Source organism: Trichosurus vulpecula, chromosome 3, assembly GCF_011100635.1.
Source record: "Trichosurus vulpecula isolate mTriVul1 chromosome 3, mTriVul1.pri, whole genome shotgun sequence".
Lineage (NCBI taxonomy): Eukaryota > Metazoa > Chordata > Mammalia > Diprotodontia > Phalangeridae > Trichosurus > Trichosurus vulpecula.
Genome location: NC_050575.1, coordinates 291,902,072 through 291,919,960, shown reverse-complemented (window position 1 = coordinate 291,919,960; position 17,889 = coordinate 291,902,072). Strand labels below are relative to the sequence as shown.

Here is a 17,889-nt window from a genome sequence, read left to right as displayed (position 1 = left end):
TTACTTATGTGTTCCTTCTACCACTTGATTAGTACAGCATATTTATGGGGTTTTAACTAAACATCTTGCCTAAAAATGTTTCCATTAAAATGTACTTTAATAAAGAAGTATTCAGAAAGTTCCATTAAAATGAAGGGATGATTTTTCCCCCTCTGGTTTCTAATAGATGAATAAACTACCAAAATGGTCAATGATTAAGAGTGATGATACCTATGAAGGGCAGGTTCATTTGGCGTATGTGCCAAGCTGAGAGATGGCAGGTCCAACCCCATCTACTTTAGTGTACAAAGGCTTCTATCCTATTCCTACTCCAGTTGGGGAACCCAATAAGCCTGGCCTCAATTCCAATCCCTTCCCTAGCTAAAGAATACCCCCACCAAGGATATCACAGACCTTGTTTTTCAGAATTATGTTCCGTCAATATTCACTCTACAAGAACAAACCCAAACTTTAGGAAAGGGGTTCTAGAGTATCCCCACCGTGATTATGATTCATAGCATTTTCGTGAAAGTTTCTAGTTTAAGCCACCAATACATCATTTGGTGCTACACATTCAACAAGAATAAAATGTTAGGAAGACAGGGTGAAGACATTACTTTAATATTTATATTGTTTCTATGTAACACATTTAAGTGTGTATGTGTGTGTGTGTATAAAGGCAACATGGCACAATGGATACAGCACTGGCCTCAGAGCCAGGAAGACCTGGATTCAAGCACTACTTTTGATACAAACTGCCTATGGGACCTTGAGCAAATCATTTAACCTCTTAGTACTCTAGGCTCTAGGACTATAAGGTACAGAGAACAAACAAACAAATAAATGAATAGTGTTTATATAACATTCGAGGTTTATTAAGGGCTTTATATAAACATTATCTAGTCTGATCCTCACAACAAGTGCTGAAGTGCTATTATTATTCTTATTTCACAGAAGAGAAAACTGAGGCAGAGAGAGGTTAAGTGACCTGCCCATAGTCACTGTGCTAGAAGGGATGGCAGGAAGATAATTAGGCAGATTTTGAACTCAGATCTTCCTGAATCCAAGTCAAGTATTCTATCCACTAAAATACCAGGCTGCATCACTAAAGAGGATTTCCTAATCTGAGAGATTATATATCAATGAAATCACAGGTCTAGACTCTTTCTCCATCCTATATATTTACTTACTTTCTGAAGGTCACATTTAGATATCTCCTAGAGATAAAATCTTTTCACATGGCAAAAGATTATATACTATATTAGTTACAAAATAGAATATATTCTAAGTTCTGCCAATATTTGGTTGAAGAATAAAGAAGAAAGTAACTAAAATATAACATATAAAGTTTGACATTTGGCATTAATGGAAACCAATGTATTACTGATAAAAGCTCTTCTAAGAACCTGAAAAGGTGTTTTCCTGCAACTGCTGTTTTCTTGTTTCATTTATCATCCAAGTAGTTATTACTCAGACTTTAATTCTCTTCAATTTGGTAAACAGAAATGCACTGATTTGTAGTTCATTTGGGAAGAGTGCTATTTGAAGCTACTAGCAGAAATAAGGGTACAGGCTTGGGAGAGATTAAAGAGCTAAGGGAGTTCCCAATCTTGAATATCCATATGGTTACAATTTAAGGCATCAGGCAAACACAAATGTAGTTAACAATATGGAAAAACCTTTAGTATCTGTTTAACTAATTAGGGTCTAGTCATTGAGAAGTATTAAAATGGTTGACACTAAAATTCTGGCTTGTTTGTACTTTATTTAATAAATGTTTGTTGACTGACTGACATAAATAGAATTTATTATTCTTCAGTATTTAGAATTCTTTAGTGGGAGAGGGAGAGGATAAGCTGAGTTGACATCTGAACAGACTTTGCCAAGAGGAGGAAAGACATAATTAATTTGGCAATTATATTTCATTAACACTTCTAGACCCCACCACTGCTGGGATACTCAGTAATCTCTCTCATTCTTTGAGGTTCGCATCACGTAGGTATATCATCTTATCCAAAGCTTGAAGATTATCTACTGACTTTCAAATCATTCTTCTTCCACTCAGAGATGTCAGTAACTATGCTCACACTTCCCCAACACACTAAGTCCTGCTTCTCTTCTTGAGAACTTCAATATACATGTAGATATCAAGAAAGTTCATCAGCCTCTGTACTTCACCTCAGTCATATACTGCGTTCTACCTTTAATCTTATCATTCCCCACAAGGCATACAAGCAGGCAACAAGCATTTATTAAATGCTTACTATGTACACGTGAGTAAACCGAGGCCCAGAGTGATTAAATTACTTTCCCAGGGTTAGTTAGACAGATGGAAAATGGCAGAAAAAGGATTTGAACCCAAGTCCTCTCATCAAAGGTAGCACTCATCTTCTTAACTTTCCAATTTCCAGCCAGGAAAACATCACCTAACCAGTCACCCAGTTACCCTATAACCTCAGGGTCATCGTCAATTTTACACTTCTCCCTCATCTCCCATATCCAATAAACTGACAAATCTTGTTCATTCTACCTACACAACCTTTTTGATACCTTAGTTTTATCTTCCACTGATCACTCTTTCTCATTTCACATGTCCAATCAGTTGCCAGATCTTACCATGTTTACCTTTATCTTTCACATCAATCCCCTTCTCACTGCTCACATGGCTACCACCTTAGTTCAGGCCTTCATGACCTTTCATTTGGTCTACTACAATAGCCTGTTAATTGGCCTCTCTTCCTCAAGTCTCTCCTCACTCTAATCCATCACACACAGCTGCCAGTGATTTTCCTTAAGCAAAGGCCTGATCACATCATTCCATGACTCAACAGCTTCAATGGCCCCTTATCTCTAAGATAACAAACATGAACTCCCATGTGTTTTAAAAGCCCTTCAAAACTCAGTTGTGAAATATCTTCCCAGTTTATACACTACACCCTTTCCACATTCTTTGGCATTCTTGATATTCCTTATGCACGGCTCTTCATTCATCTCACAACTTGGTGTCAATGCACTGTCTGTCCCACATCAAGAATGTACTTTTTCCTCACCTCTGCAGTACCCCAAATTACTCACTTCCCTTAAGACTCTACTGAATTGTCAACTTCCACAATAAACTTTTCCTGATCTTCCCAAGTGTCAGTACCTTCCACCCTACTTATATTTAAATAGCTTGTATGTATTTTGTACTTATTTAATATAAACTTATTTTATTTATACATTGCTTCTTTTGAGAGTCTGTAAGCATTTTAAGACCAGTTTCAGTTTTTTTTTGTCTTTGTACGATTAAAGAACAGTGTATGGCACCTACTAGACATTTGGTCAATCAATAAACATTTATCAAGTGCCTACCAAATGCCAAATGCTCTGCTAAGCAATGGGGATACAAAAAAAAAAAAAGGTAAAATACAGTTCCTACCCTTAAGGAGCTTACAACATAACGAGGGAGACGATATGCAAACACATATACAAAGCAAGATACCAACAAGGTATATAGGAAATAATTAAAAGAGGGAAAACACTAGAATTAAGGAGCTTGAAAAGGCTACCTGTAAAAGATTGGATTTTAGCTGGAACTTAAAGGAAGCCAAGGAAGTCCATAAATGGAGATGATGAGGAAGAGCATTCTAGGCATGAGGGACAGTCAGAGAAAATACCTAGAACTGAGAGATGGAGTTTCTTGTTCATGGAACAGTCAGGAGACCAGTATTACTGGATTGAAGAGTATTGGTGGAAAGTAAGGTGTAAGAAGATTAAAAGGTTGAATCAGACTGAGCTTTGAAGAGCTTTGAATGCCAAACAAAGCATTTTTAATTTGTTCTTGGAGGTGACAGGGAGCCACTGGAGTTTACTGAGTAGGGAGGTGACCTGGCCAGATCTGTGCTTTAAGAAAATCACTTTGGTGGCTGAATGGAGGATGGATCAGAGTGCAGAGGACAAGGTAGACACGACCCACTGGCAGGATGTTGCAGCAGTCCATGCATGAGCTAATGAGGGCCTGAACTAGAATACTGGCAGTGAGAAGGGGGTATATTTGAGGGATGTTGCAAAGTGAAAATGACAGGACTTTGCAACAAATTGGATACGGAGGTGAGAGTGAGTTGAGGATGACTACTAGGTTGTAAGCCTGGGGGCTGTGAAGACGGTATTGCCCTCTACATTAATAGAGAAGGGAGAAGGTAGGTTAGAAGGAAAGACAATAAATTCTGTTTTGGTCATGTTTAGTTTAAGATATTTATTGGACATCCAGTTTTCAAAGATGTCTGAAATGCAGTTAGAGAAGCAAGACTGAAGACGCTGAGATGTTGGGGCAGGAAAGGAAGATCTGAGAATCAATGGCACTGAGATGATAATTAAATCCATGGGGAGCTTAATAAATGCTCGTTGACTGCCTGGTTGAACTCAGAGGTCATCTGGCCCAATCCTCTTATTTTAAAGAAAAGAAAAATGAAGCCCAGGGAGGTTTAGTAACCTGACCCAGGTCACCCAAGAAATAAGTGTAATATGTAGGATTTGTACACCGTTACCCTGATTTTACAGGCAGTACTTTCTCTACTCTAACACACTTCAAAGAAAGGTCTTTCTACCAGTCTTTTTAAATCCTGATATGAGAGAACTGGACAAGAATACAAAAAACAGCCTATAATTTAAATTAGAAAAAGTTATTTAACAAAAAAAGTTTCAGAATTTTTGTCTCAGGATTAGCTAAATCATTTGGTATGAAACTACTTTAGACACCTATTTTCCCTGTTCAGGGCTGGCAGGCCACCTCTTATGTAAGTCCCTTCCTGAATTCCCCAAGTATTAGTACTAAAAACCAAAAATAAGTGCAGAAGGGGAAACAAATAGAGGAAACTCATTACTATTTTGTTAAATTTTTTATTTGCTTTGCCAGTCTTTTATACACTTTTTTTGTCTTCTTTGTACACTGAAATATTTGCTGATGATAGTTATATTCATAATAAAATCGAACTGTAAAATTAATTTGTATTATTTTATGTACTTTCTATTTACTTTTGTATATTGTATTTCCCCAACAAATTCAAGTGCTTGGAGTCAGAGTAAAGTCAAAATCAATCTCTATTTAGGTAATTCAGAGGGAAAATATGATTTTATTTATACTACCTTGGTACTTATGCATCTATGGATTCTGGATTATGATCGTCTGTAAAATGCTTTCAAGGCATTTGGGTAAAACAATGGGGAAACAAGGCAGTAAGCATTTACATAGTGTCTACTAAGTACCAGGCACCAGTGCCTTACAAATATTATTTCATTTAATCCTCATGACAACCAAGGTCATTATCCTCATTTTACAGCTAAAGAAACTGAGGCAAACAGAAATTAAGTGACTTACCCAGGCTCATTCAGCTAGTAATGTCTGAGGACACATTTAAACTTAGATCTTCCTGACTCCCAGTTCAGAGCCCTAAGCACTATACTACATAGCTTCAAAGGTAATGGGACTCTTCTGTGGCTAATTCAGTCAGAAAATTCCCTTCTACCTATATTCCAAGCAATCACCTGGGGAAAGAGGTTTAAAATAATTCAATGTTAACTGTCTAATTGGCAAAAGTGGGATTTTTTTGGCCTGAAGGGCCCCATATCTTAGAAACTAGGGAAGACTTCTGTGTGGTATGGTAGAAAGAACAATGGCCTAGGATTCAAAGAACCTAGGTTCAAATCCTGCCTCTGCAAATCACTCAAGCTCCTGGGCCCAGTCTCCTCTTGAAGGGCTTGGATTAGCGAGCCACTAAAGTCACTCTCATCACCCTATCTACAATCCTAAGAGAAGTTTACCGAAAACATTTTACTTACAGATGTTACCCAAAGCAATGGCATGGGGAAGGCAGGGGCCCTAAGCATAGATGACAAAGAGGGTATGAAAGTTATGATGAGTATAAATCAACTTTCCTTCATTTGTTCGAATTGTTGCCTTCTCCAATGACCTTTCTGTGCCCTTAAGAGAGCCTCAGCTCTTTGTCAGTCCTTTAGAAGCTCCAAGTCATAGGCAATATCCTGTAGGGTTAGTTTAATTACTGGGATAGAACATCTCAAGGCTGAACAAACCCACATGCAAGAAGAGAGAAGAACTGAAGCTGGAGTGAGTGACAGATTATACTTAATCTCATTTGTGTTCCAACTCAATATAAACACCTGAACTTGTACAGGTTACAGCTCATACCCTTTGCATCCCAACCTGTCTGTTTAGAGTGGCATCCAGTAACACAGCAGAACTTGACTTCAAAATTAGGAGAGTGGCAGAGAGTAAAAAAAAGCTTGATTGTGAGGTCAGAAAGTGAGAGGAAAACCTGGCAAGGTAAACAGATTACATTTCTCTTGGGTCCCTTCTTCACTCTATCTTCTCTTACTCAATGTTCTCAAATCCATGGAACTCAGACAAGAGACTCAACTCCTAGGATTTGTGAGCCTCACCCCAAAATATTGGAAGATATAATGGATCCCAAGTCAATCCCTGAGCTAGGAATCCACTGCTATCGCCACTTAACCCAAGGGACACTTCCTTCCAAATTGTATTAGTAGGTAAATTGAAGACATTAATCACATCTAGGTTTACCAGATATGGGATGCTTCTACACCCAGAACCAGCATGAACATGTAACAGCAATTTAGAGGGCTTTATTCCCACAGCAAAGCCATACTGTGAAGAAAATCCCAGTTCTTTCTCTTTCTCCAGTTTCTTATTCGCTACCCCTGTCATCAGGACACTTTCTTGAATCCATGAAAGCATCAATAAGGGGGAACACTGTTAAACAGTATGGGAAAAAGAAGGATCAAATACAGAGAAGAGATTTACCACGTGGGAAATAAGGCTATGGCTTTTGCCTGGCTTACTCTCTTTCCTCTTTGTCACACTCTACCTACTGAACATAGATAAGCTTCAGGCACTCTTTACTCCTGTTCTAAAAGTGGTAAAAGCAAATTTTCATAAGGATATGAAACACTTCCATGCTTCTCCTAATAAGAGCTATTTCAACTCTCTTGAAAACATGCAGACACTACATGCAAACTCTATAATGTAGTGATGTTTATATAGTTAAAGAAAAATACTTTTAGTCTAAATTTGATAAAAGAGTTGGGTTTCATTTTTTAAAGTTATCTAGATTTAATATAGGACCTCAACTTCTCTTTAATGAGAAAAGGGGAAAAGGTATCCAAGGGTGGTAAACTAAAAAGGCAAGTACAAACTGTAGACCTTTAACAATAGTTCCAACCTTCCTTTCTAGATTCATCCCTCATTTTTTCCCCTATGTCAAACCCAAAATTCAACTACTCATTCTTTCCAGAATTTCCCATGTCAGCACCTTTGTTGGACTAGCCTTTTTCCCCGACAACGCTATTTGTCAAAATCTTAACCAACCTTCAAAGCTGATTTCCAACAGCCTCTCCCTTCACAAAGCCTTTCCCAAATGTCCTAAATGGATGTGTTCTGTTCATTCTCTGAATTCCTATGTTCTTCAATTATCCTTTTTTTTTACATCATTTGTAGTGTACTGGATATCAGAAATATCTTTATACTTTACTCACCTTTGAGATTATAAACTATGTGAGGATAAGGGTGTTTATTATTTTATTCACATAGTACTAAGCACAGTAGAGAGGTAGGTAATCAACAAAGTTGGACAGAATAAATAGAAAGCTGGTGATTTTTTAGTCTTGCCTACATTTAACTTTTAAGAGAGTGAGACTTTCCTACTGCTGTTCTTTTTCTTTTTTAATGCAGGTTTGAAAACAGCATAGGAGGACAAATCTTCTATAAGAACTACAGAAATTCCACAATGTCTGAGAATTTTGTCTTCTAGACTTGATAGATTTTACTTTGGGTGAAGGTTCTTGGTAACTCTGAACTTCCAAATAGGGGTTCCAAAGGTTTATAGAATATAAGAAGAAATAAGCAGATATAAGAATCAACCCTTTACCTCTGGATGAATGGGCAGGAGAATTTTCTTTTTGTGGTGGATTGGATCTATGATTTCATTGATTTAGGGCCTTTCTGGTGAGGAAAACTCCCTTAATCAACAAAGAGTTGCACCTAGTTCTCTGGAGCGTTGAGACATTAAGTGGCCTGCCCAGGGCAGTACTTGAATGTCAGAGACAGGACTTGAATGAGTTCTTGGCGGCTCTAAAACCAGCTCTATCAATTTTCCCATGTTGAGTCTCCAGTTAGTAGAATATATCTCTTATATTTTAACATTTGACATATGATATCTGTTTCCGTCTGATGCCAATATGACGTACCTATTATTCATTGGTTCCAATCTTAACTTTGAGTGCTATATACAAATTGCTTCTATCTCTCAGTCAACTTTAGTTCACTGAACATTTAATTTAGAAAAAAATAAACAAAAGCCAAAGGGAGTTCTATAAACCCCCTATAATGTAGTAATGTTTAAACAGTTAAAGAAAAATACTTTTGGTCTTAATTTTATTAAAGAGTTAGGTTTTATTTTTTGAAGTTACCCAGATTGAATTTTGGACCTCTATCTCATTTTAAGGAGAAATATCTCCCCACAAACATTTCCAAGAGAAACTAAACTTTAAAAAAACATTTGATCAGTTTCTATTGGCTGTCATTTTCATATGTTTTGTCAAGCTTTTCCTCACTCTGGAAAATTCAGATGGTTTTACTTATCAGAAAAATTAGACTACAATCGACGGGTGACAGTTAAAGTAGCCTTAAAATACTATTTTCTACTATTCATGCTAATAAGCCCATCTACATAGAAACTCATCCCACTTCTAACCTCCAAATGGACAGAGGACTGAGAAACGGGGTACATGCTCCCAAAATACACAAAAGAGCAAATGTGAATTTATGGTATAATTCTTATTTGTCCTGCATGTATATTTTCTCATTTTGAGAGCATTTACCTCTTTTAAGAATGCATTTTATTGATGACTTTGGTTTTTACTTAAGTTACTTCAAGACCACCTCATGACAAAAGAAAAATAATACAATAAAACAAAAAACATAGACAGTGACTCTTATCTGGAAAGATGCACAACATTTAAGACCTATAATCTGTTTTTCTGCCACATAGAGGAAAACTCCCTAAGGGCAAGATTGTTCCATTTTTACCTTCCTATCTCTAATATCTAGTACAATGCCAGATATACTGTAATCACTTAATAAATGCTTATATGCTGACTGGTTGGAGAAGGGTTGTATCTATTCTCCAGGACCTTCGCTGTTTTTTCAAGTAGTCAGAATTCAATTTTCTTTAAATGATTTTTTTTTTCCAATTACACTGTTATAGTACGTGTATATATGGTTCTCTCTTTTTTGCTCTTTATCAGTTCATAGTGTTCTTATATTTCTCTGAATTTCTATTTTCAATTTATTACTATACAATAACATTCCATCACATTCATACACTGCAGCCTTTTTAATCATTCTCCTAATGAAGGATGCTCATTTTATTTTCTATTCTTTGCTACCAAAAAGAGTGTGCTATGTACATTTCCATATCTTTTATATATTTTTTTCTGACTTCCTTAAGTTATGTGCTCAGTAGTGGGTTTTCTGAGTCAAGAGATTTGGACAGTTTAGTCACTTTTCTTACATAATTCCAACCAGATACCCAGAACACACGGACCACTGCTGGAAGCAACTCCACACTTTAGAGGAGTTCTTCTAAATTAATTTTGATAGTCCTCATTTTACAGGAAAGAAATATAAAGACCAGAAAGGTAAAGTGCCTTGCCCAATGTTACACAGGTATAATGGGAGCATGTTTTCCATGTGGCTATTTATAATTTGTAATTGTTTTTATTTTTAAATTGCCTGTTCATATCCTTTGGCCACTTACCTATTGGAGGATGACTTTTACACTTCTATATATTTATGACAATTACCAATATGTCATGGAAATTATACTTTTATCAGTGATAGTCCAAATATTTCTTCCCAAATTATTTCTTTTTAACCTGTTATTTTATTTCTGCAAAAGCTTAACTTCACATAGTCAAAACTGTCTAATTCATTTTTTAATAATCTCTACACATTGACAAATATTTACATTGTGGACATAGTTGTGAAAGATATCTGAATTCATTCAATGGTATATTCATTTTGAGCTTACTGTGGCATACAGTGAAAAATGTTGGGCCAAACTGCTTTCTAATTTTCCTAGCAGCTGTTGAAAAAAAAAAGGTGACCATCCCCCAATGGTTTATATTATTATGATTATCTAACACCAAATTACTGCTTTGTATTGTTTCTGTTTGTTGCCTTTCTAATCTATCTCTAGTCTCCCTTTTTTAATATTTAATTTATTTAATATATTTAGTTTTTGGCATTGATTTTCACAAGAGTTTGAATTACAAATTTTCTCCCCATTTCTACCCTCCCCCCACTACAAGATGGCATATATTCTGGTTGCCCTGTTCCCCAGCCAGCCCTCCCTTCCGTCACCCCACTCCCCTCCCATCCCCTTTTCCCTTCCTTTCTTGTAGGGCAATATAAATTTCTACGTCCCATTGCCTGGGTATCTTATTTTCTAGTTGCATGCAAAATTTTATTTTTTGTTTTTGAACATCTGTTTTTAAAACTTTGAGTTCCAAATTCTCTCCCCTCTTCCCTTCCCACCCACCCTCCCTAAGAAGTCAAGCAATTCAACATAGGCCACATGCGTATCATTATGTATAACCCTTCCACAATACTCATGTGGTGAAAGACTAACTATATTTTGCTCCTTCCTAATCTATCCCCCTTTATTGAATTTTCTCCCTTGACCCTGTCCCTTTTCAAAAGTGTTTGTTTTTGATTACCTCCTCCCCCTATCTGCCCTCCCTTCTATCATCCACTCTTTTTTATCTTCTTCCTCCTTCTTTCCTGTGGGGTAAGATACCCAATTGAATGTGTATGGTATTGCCTCCTCAGGTCTAATCCCATGACAGCAAGATTTACTCATTCCTCCTCACCTGCCCCCTCTTCCCTTCCTAGAGAACGGCTTTTTCTTGCCACTTTTGTGTGAGATAATTTACCCCATTCTATCTCTCCCTTTCTCCCTCTCTCAATATATTCCTCTCTTATCCCTTAATTTGATTTTATTTATTAAGATATCATCCCTTCATATTCAACTCACCCTGTGCCCTCTGTCTATATATATATATATATGTATGTATATGTATGCGCGCGCACACACACACACACACACATGCATATTCCTTTCAGCGACCCTAATACTGAGGTCTCATGAATCAAACATATCATCTTTCCATGTAGGAATGTAAACAAAACAGTTCAACTTTAGTAAGTCCCTTATGATTTCTCTTTCTTGTTTACCTTCTCATGTTTCTCTTGATTCTTGTGTTTGAAAGTCAAACTTTCTATTCAGCTATGGTCTTTTCACTGAAAAAGCTTCAAAGTCCTCTGTTTTATTGAAAATCCATATTTTGCCTTGGAGCATGATACTCAGTTTTGCTGGGTAGGTGATTCTTGGTTTTAATACTAGCTCCATTGACCTCCGGAATATCGTATTCCAAGCCCTTCAATCCCTTAATGTGGAAGCTGCTAGATCCTGTGTTATCCTGATTGTTTTTCCACAATACTCAAATTGTTTCTTTCTGGCTACTTGCAGTATTTTCTCCTTGATCTGGGAGCTCTGGAATTTGGCAACAATGTTCCTAGTTTTCTTTTTGGGATCTTTTTGAGGAGGCGATTGGTGGATTCTTTCAATTTCTATTTTACCCTCTGGCTCTAGAATATCAGGGCAGTTCTCCTTGATAATTTCTTGAAAGATGATATCTAGGCTCTTTTTTGATTATGGCTTTCAGGTACTCCAGTAATTTTTAAATTATCTCTCCTGGTTCTATTTTCCAGGTCAGTGGTTTTTCCAATGAGATATTTCACATTGTCTTCCACTTTTTCATTCCTTTGGTTCTGTTTTATAATATCTTGATTTCTCATAAAGTCACTAGCTTCCACCTGCTCCAGTCTAACTTTTAAGGTAGTATTTTCTTCAATGGTCTTTTGGACCTCCTTTTCCATTTGGCTAATTCTGCCTTTCAAGGCATTCTTCTCCTCATTGGCTTTTTGGAGCTCTTTTGCCATTTGAGTTAATCTATTTTTTAAGGTGTTGTTTTCTTCAGTATTTTTTTCAGTATTTTTTGGGTTCTCCTTTAGCAAGTCATTGACTTGTTTTTCATGGTTTTCTTGCATCGTTCTCATTTCTTGTCCCAATTTTTCCTCCATTTCTCTAACTTGCTTTTCCAACTCCCTTTTGAGCTCTTCCATGGCCTGAGACCAGTTCATATTTTTTTGGAGGCTTTTGATGTAGGCGCTTTGACTTTGTTAACTTCTGGCTGTATGTTTTGGTCTTCTTTGTCACCAAAGAAAGATTCCAAAGTCTGATACTGAATCTGAGTGCGTTTGCGCTGCCTGGCCATGCTCCCAGCCAACTTACTTGACCCCTGAGTTTTTCAGCAGGGTATGAATGCTTGTAAAGAGTACTTTGTTCCACGCTTGAGGGGATGTGCCATTGATTTCAGAGCTATTTCTATACAGCCAGCTTTGCCGCACCATTACTCCTCCTTCCCTAAAAACCACCAACCCGGACCTGACGCAAATCTTAAGCAGGCTCTGCACTCCTGCTCTGATCCACCACTTAATTCCTCCCACCAGGTGGGCCTGGGGCTGGAAGTAACTGCAGCTGTAGTTCTGTAGCTGCCCCAGGGGCAGTGGCTGAACCAAGAACTCTGTCCCCTGCAGCTTTTCCCACTAACCTTCTCTGTTGTCTTTGGTGTTTGTGGGTTGAGAAGTCTGGTAACTGACACAGCTCACTGATTCAAGGCACTAGGACCTGTTCCGCCTGGCTCCTGGTCTGGTTGGTCCTGCTGCCACCCACACTGGGCTCCATTCTCCTCTGCCCCCAGCTCCGTGCTCGATAGACCTCATCTAGCAACCATCCAGGCTGTCCTGGGCTGGATCCCTGCTTCCCTCTGCTATTTTGTGGGTTCTGAAGTTCTAGAATTTGTTCAGAGCCATTTTTATAGGTTTTTGGAGGGACCTGGTAGGGAGCTCATGCAAGTCCCTGCTTTCCAGCTGCCATCTTGGCTCCGCCCCCTTGAATCTAGTCTCCCTTTTTTTAATGAATATCAAATAGTTTTTGAAAACTACTGCTCTATAATACAGTTCAAGATCTATGTACTAACATTCAGAGTTTGTTTGATTACTTCCCTTAAGGTTCTATCTAGACTTTTTGTTTTTTTCCAAATGAATCTGGTTATTAAAAGCATCCTGTCAATCAACGCATAGATTCAACTACTCCTTAAAGAAATAAGGAAAATATTAAAGAAATAAATAGAAACCTAAATAGCTGGAGAAATATTCAGACTCATAGCTAGGCTGTATCAAGATAATTAAAATGACAATACTACCAAAATTAAATTACACTTTTAATGCCACACCAAACAAATTACCAAGGAGAAACTTTCCAGAGTTTAACAGAACAACAAAATTCATTTGGAAAAACAAAAGATCTAGAATATCAAGAAAAATGATGAAAAGAAGGATGAAGGGGAAATAGCACTTCCAGACCTCAAACTTTATGATAAACTTTCTCTTGCATGCCTCTTTCTGTAAGAATTTTCTCCAATCTTTCTCTCCCTTCCCACTTCTTCCCTTCTCTTCTTTTTCTTACCCTTCCATTCTTTTGAGATCATTCCAACATAAGAGATTTATATTCATGCCCTCCATTTAAGTAGACTCCTAACTTCCTTAGTAAAAGTTCTAAAATGGTTATATGCATAGTCTCTCACATAGGAATGAAAACAGTTAACCTAAATTCTTTATAACTTCTCATTCATGTTTACTTCTTGAGTGTTATGTCTGAATGTCACATTTCCTGTTCAGCTCTTATCTTTAATCAGGAATGCTTGAAAGTCTTCTACTTCATTAAATATCCCTGTTCCCTCTGAAGCTCAGTTATGCTGGGAAGGTTACTATTGGTTGTAATCCTAACTCCTTTGCCTTCTGGAACATCACATTCCAAGTCCTCTGTTCCTATATCATGGCAGCTTTTAAATCTTGTGTGATTCTAATTGTGGCTGCATGGTATTGTTTATTTCTGGTTGCTAGCAGTGTAACCTGGAGAATTCTGGATTTTGGTTATAATATTCCTGAGAGTTTTCAGTTTGAGATTTCTTTCAGGAGATGACTGGTGGATTTTTAAAATTTTTATTTTGTCCCCTGGTTTTCTTTTATACTTGTTTAAATGTGGCATCTAGGCTATATTGTTTGATCATCATTTTCACACAGACCAATAATTCTTCTTCTCAATCAATTTTCTAGGTTAGTTGTTTTACCTATGAGAAAATTCACATTTTCTTCTATTTTTTTCCCTCAGGCTTTTTACTTCATTTTATTATTACTGGATATCTCATGAGTCATTAACTTCTAAATGACTAATCTTAAGTTTTCAGGAATTATTTTCTTTCATAGCTTTAATTTCCTTTCCCAATTTTTCCTCTACCGTTTATTTTTTTTTTTGGAGGGGGCAAGCCAAGGCAATTGGGGTTAAGTGACTTGCTCAAGGTCACACAGCTAGTAAGTATGTCAAGTATCTGAGGCCAGATTTGAACTCAGGTCCTCCTGACTCCAGGGCTGGTGCTCTACTCGCTGTGCCACCTAGCTGCCTCCACTCATTTAATTTAGAAAAAAAATTTTTTGCTCTTTTAAAAAACTTTTTCTTTAGCACATCTAGTATTTCTTTTTGGACTTATGTCCAATCTGCATTTTTCTTTGAGGCTTTCCTTACAGATGTTTTCAAGTAATTGTCTTCTGAGTTTGTCTTGGTTTCCTTGTCATCATCCATGTCAGATTCTTTTTTGTTGTTGTTTGCTCATTTTTGTGGTCTATTTCTTGACTTTAATCACCTCTGGGGTTGAGAGATATCTGGCCTGAGCTTCTGTCTTTTATATCCTTCTGCTGCTTTCATAGCTCTGTGAGGGCCTATAAGTTTTTAATGTTTTCAAAGTGGTATGACTTGGGGAGAGGTCTTGCTACTTGTCCTCCTGGTCTATGCCCTGGTCTGTGTCCAGAGAGGTCCCCTGCTCTCCTGTGATTGCTTTTTGAACTCTTCAAATTGGAACTGTGACCCAGAACTGTGTACTGAGTGACAGAACTTCCAAAAGGAACCCATTCCTGCTCTTAGTCTTAGTAAAGGGAACTCTTTTAGACCAGGTGTTCGGTCCTCTTAGCCCTTTTACCAAGGGCTCCACCTGGTGCCACCACCATAGCCTATTACTAATGCTGCTTCTACTGCAATGTACTCCCAGCCAGCCCATACTCCAATGTCCAGAGATTTCTCTTTCACTCTTCCTTAGCTGCTCTGCGCTAAAAAAAAAGACTCACTATGACTTTTTCTTGGCACTCAGCACTGAGTTCAGTGCATTTTTTAAGTTGTTGTATAAGGGGTATACTGGTAGACCTGGCAAAAATACTGGCTTCACTTAGCCATTCTGACTTGGTCCTACAAGCCACTTTATTGGCAAGGTCTGTGACAATCGGTGAATATTTTTAATTTAATTAAACTAGCAAAATAAATTAGAACTAGCAGGTACATTGGAAAGTCCTGAATTTAGAATAAAAGGACTTGATTACAAATTCTACCTCTTCTCCATACTATTGATGTGACATTGAGTAAATCACTTAGCCTCCTTGGCCTCAGTTCACCACTTGTTAAATTAGAAACTAATCTAGATATACTGCAAGGTCCTTTCCAGCTCTGAATCTATGATCCCAAGACTAGGGAGAGAAGGTATTCTTGTTTTTATCTCTATTTGTACTTAGAAAGCTTCAAGCGTTTCTCTACTGCACACAATGCTAGTGCTTGGTTTTAAATATATGCTTGTGATCAAATTAGATATCCTCTGCATGCCTAAGTTATTTAGGGTTTTTATAAACTAATGCTATATTTTGTCAAAAGTTTTTCCTGCATCTATTGAAATAGTTGCTCACTTGTGATGCAGAGAGTTGCTTGCCAAAGGTACCACCAGTTCAAAATATAAATTCATTTGTAAAATCACACAAACACTTACAAGCAATGTCACGTCATAAACAAGAGAGAAGCAGTACAGGATAAAAGCAGTTTAAAAGAAACTTGCCAAGAGATACAGCCAAGCAAGGTCATTCTGAAGTTTGCTAAAAGGTACCACAGACAGTAAAGTAGTATCAAAACATTTTAGAGCAAGCTTCTCTAGTAAAGTCCTCATTTATCATAGGTAATTGAGTCAAATTTATAAAAACAAGAGCCATTCCCCAATTGACAAATGATCAAAGGATATAAAGTACTCTAAATCACTAATGACTAGAGAAAAGCAAATTAAAACAACTATGAAGTACCACCTCACACACGTAAGAAATGACAAATGTTATGGAAGATGAGAGAAAACAGGTACATTAATGAACTGCTGGTGGAGTAGTGAACTGGGCCAACCATTTTGGAAAACAAACTGGAACTAAGCCCAAAGAGCTATGAAATTCTGCATAACCTTTGATCAATCCAGCAATACCACTACAAGGTCTGTAGCCCAAAGAGATCAAAGAAAAAGGAAAAGGATCTACATATACAAATTTTTTTTTTTGGTGGCAAAGAATTGGAAATTGAGGACATGCTCATCAATTGAGGAATGGCTAAACAAGTTGTGGCACATCACTGTAGAATACTATTGTGTATAAGAAATGATGACGGGGATGGTTTCAGAAAATAACAGTAAAGTTAACATATTTTTTTGGAATGTGTTTTTACATGTGAATTTACATAAATCGAGAACTGTTTAAGTAGAAATTCATCAGCACAGAATACTGTATTGGTAATTAAGGTGGGACTTTCTTACTGTTTTAGAATGCTACATTAATTGTCTTTGATTGAGTCTTACTAGATGAAAAGCCCCTGGCTGGTTAGCAAAATAGTTCGCTAGTTTAAGAGAGGCGGGAAGCCCCCAGGGCCCTAAGTTCTGGTTGCTTAGATGACTTTTGATGACAGCTAAAGGGTGTATAAAGAGAACAGAGCTGTTTGCTTGGGGCTCTGAGCCACTGGAGTAGTGGCTCGTGACCCTGGGCCAGCCGTTGTTAAGAGCTCTATGGCTTGTGAACCCAGATGTTGATGGCTTCTTGGTAACTATGAATTGTGATCTGGTCTGTTTATATTGTGTATGTTTGTAACTTGTTTGTATTTGCTCTTAAGTTCAGGTTGTTGGCTTTTCCTCCTGAACTAAGTGAATGATATTTTTATGTTGGATTAAAGTGAGATTGTTAACCCATTAACGTTACTTTCCTTAGTAAAACAGATCAAAGAACCTGTGCTGGCAGCTCCTGTTGCTGGTCCTGTGGGTCTCACACCCCACAACAGCTGCTGCTAGTCGAACTGTTGCAACAAGTGCACACACACACACATATTGAAAACAATTATAAAATGCTTCAAAATTAATTTCTTATTCAAACGTATTTTTTTTTAAAGAATTAATCATGGAATCTTACAATTTGTGTATCTCTGGATGTGGGGGAAAAAAGATAACAGTGTAGTGAAGTAGTGTCAAACTCAAATAGAAACAACCCCTGCAAGTCACACAGAAAAACAACATATTATCTCTGTTGTGTTGCATTTTCATTTTTTAAAAAAACACTTCCCAATTATGCTTTAATTTGGTCCTGTACTCAGGAGTGCAGGCAGCAAGTCTGACACCTTTTAGAGTACTGGGTAGAAAGCAGGGCTTTACAATCAAAAAGATCTGGGTCACCCGACACTTAACTCAGGCCTAAGCAACTCTCTAAGATGAAAAAATTATAAAATCAGTTGCTGAACTGCATAGGCTGAGAGGGCCACCTCACTAGAACTTTCCTACAACAAAGAAAGTACAAGTTAGGACCTCTCCCCCTTTCCAAAT

The 17,889-nt window shown here is 37.4% G+C and overlaps 1 protein-coding gene across 2 annotated transcripts in view; it reads right to left on the bottom strand.

Moving 5' to 3' along the window:
* HMBOX1 (homeobox containing 1) overlaps positions 1 to 17,889 on the bottom strand; it is a 238,773-nt gene that overhangs the window by 73,213 nt on the left and 147,671 nt on the right. The gene's annotated exons all lie outside the window — the stretch shown is intronic.